Source organism: Nicotiana tomentosiformis, chromosome 5, assembly GCF_000390325.3.
Source record: "Nicotiana tomentosiformis chromosome 5, ASM39032v3, whole genome shotgun sequence".
Lineage (NCBI taxonomy): Eukaryota > Viridiplantae > Streptophyta > Magnoliopsida > Solanales > Solanaceae > Nicotiana > Nicotiana tomentosiformis.
Genome location: NC_090816.1, coordinates 86,956,036 through 86,958,672, shown reverse-complemented (window position 1 = coordinate 86,958,672; position 2,637 = coordinate 86,956,036). Strand labels below are relative to the sequence as shown.

The window sequence follows — 2,637 nt, the reverse complement described above, 5'->3', positions numbered from 1 at the left end:
CTAGTAGATATGCTAAACTGCCCAAGCTCTCCACATTTTAACTCAAAGCATCGGCCACTACATTGGTTGTAGCGCTTTGAAAATATTCGAATTTAGTTTAATACTTTAATCGTGATTATGAGTATAGAAAATATTATTTTGTGTACCAATGACAATGAGGGATTAGGAAAATATATTGGAAATGTTAATACATATATATATGAATGTTTAATTATGTTCAAAATATGAGATGGAAAAAAAAAGATAACGAAAAGAAGTTGGCGTGAATATGCACTTAATGTCCAAATTATAGCTTCTATGTATATGTTTATTCTTAGTCATGAAATGGGACCTTTAAATGAAAATATTCTTTCCCACTAAATGGGTCCAAGACAAAGGAGTAAATAGTGAACATGGGATAAACCTCCCTTGTATTGCTATACACGATAAGTTTACATTACAAAACCAAACAAAATAGTTAGTGTGACTCCTCAAGAAGCTCTCGGCCAAGACGACTCCTATACCAGTGAAGGTAAGTTTTTGTCCAAAATTTCGTATTAGTTAGAGATATTAGCATCTATATTAACATTGTTACCTCTTTAAATTGAGTAGATTCAATAAGAATACTAAGTGTCTTCAAAAATCCCTAAAGTTGATTTTTGGGGATTTCTTCTAGAAGGTAATTTTTACACTTGTGGATGATAAGTATGAGTTATTTATGAGTAGTGATGGTTATGAAAGATAGTATTTGAGTTGGTTGGTTGTTGAAGACCATAAATGTGTAACACTAGTTTGTTGTTAATGGTTTTGGTGGTTTGGTGGAAGGGGTGATGAATAGTGTCGTTGAAATTTAAATATTGGACTTTATTAACTCGAATGAGCGTAGTATTACCATTGTTGAGGTTCTTAAAGCTATTGAGCATGATATCACCGGCAAGGTTGATTTAGAAAACTTTAAAAATTAATCTAAGTCTCTTATATTTTAAAAAAAAATATATATATATATTAAATTGATATTGTTGGGATATTTTATTAATTAATATGAGCTCATATATGTAGATTGAATTTGTTGAATATTGTTGGAACAACCGGTGCGACTTTTAACTAACTTAGCGGAATATCGAGGTATGTCGAGCTTCTAGCTTTTTGTGTGTTTTCAAAAAAAAGAATAAGAAAAGAAAACTAACTAATGTGTGATTTATTTATTTATTTATTTTGGTAACTTGATGATATTCCTTGCACGTGCGGGACAAGCTCGCATGATTTGATCTTTGTTGGAACTAAACGAATAAAATCACTTATATGACGAAATCTCAAATTACATGAAGATATCTATAATTACTATTCATATATTATGCTATTGAGTGATGCCCTACACTATCGGTATGATATTCTTGATCCATATAGATTTATATAATCCGTGACATGCTTCTGCATATATTGTTGTGTTCCTTTCTTTTTATTATTTGGTACATTACATAAAATTAAAGTTAAAACGCTATTACTTGGAATAATATCTATAGCGACTAACACCTATTGTCTAGCTGTGCGGGAATGATATGACAGCCTTCTTATATCCTTGATGTATTACATAATAAAATATTTCTTGGTCTATGGACACGATTCTATATATATATATAGTGTGCGGGAGTGGTACGACAACCTCTTGGATCCTTGACTGTATACATTAGCCTAATTGTTCGGGGATGGTACGACAGTCTTCGTGGATGGCATCCCAATGTATTCCAGCACTATGGGTGCCATTGATATTGAGACACAAGATAATGAGAACAATAGTTATAATAAGATGCCTGACACATAAGAAATAGATTTCTTGTCTTGCAAATTTAAATCCCTTGGTGTGATTCTATGTACTTTACATAATTTATACATCTTACTTGAAATTATTGATCTCATTTATTTTGTTACATATGATTATCTATATAATTCTTTCTCCACCACGAGTGGTGGTTGACACATATCTAATTATTTTAATACTCAGGCATCGTTTGTTTAAATAATATCAGGTTTAGCAGACGGTCGGGTGCATGACGGTCAGCGCACAGGCTAGAGTTCCTGCAGCTTCTTTTCTTGTTTTTGGTGAGCTCACCTTTGCACTCGTGGGGCCACTTTGTTTCAATTGTATATTTTTGAATAGTGCGGGCTAGCCCTGCAACTTTATTATTCCATTCGTTGCGTCATAGAGGCTCCATAAAGTATGTGTATTATTTTGGGCAGTGGGTACTCACATGGCATCGCGGATAACATTTTACTTATGTCCAAATTACGCTATGAACATTTATTGTTATTGAAGTTTATCTCATTTCTCTCGTCTAATATTATAATTTATTAAATGGATTGAGCTACATGATTATGAGTTGAGGTAAGTATTAAGCTACAATGGTTCGCTCGGTGCAAGCGGGTAGGCACTGGGTGTAGGCCACATTGCAATCCATTTTGGGGCGTGACATTGGCCTTCCTGTGATGATACAGAATGGTGATATCATAGTCCTTAAGCAACTCCAACCATCTCCGTTGCTGCAAGTTAAGATCATTCTATTTGAACAGATGTTATAGAATCCGATGGTTGGTATAGACCTCACAAGGGATACCGTACAAATAGTGCATTGACTTTTCCGGGATGATACAGAATGGTGA

General features: G+C 33.8%; 1 long non-coding RNA gene across 1 annotated transcript; it reads left to right on the top strand.

Moving 5' to 3' along the window:
* Positions 1 to 372: 372 nt before the first annotated feature.
* LOC104085736 (uncharacterized) lies at positions 373 to 2,316 on the top strand. Its single transcript, XR_683931.3, has 3 exons — positions 373 to 511; positions 1,039 to 1,104; positions 2,007 to 2,316. It is a non-coding gene; the product is annotated as an uncharacterized lncRNA (long non-coding RNA).
* Positions 2,317 to 2,637: the final 321 nt, after the last annotated feature.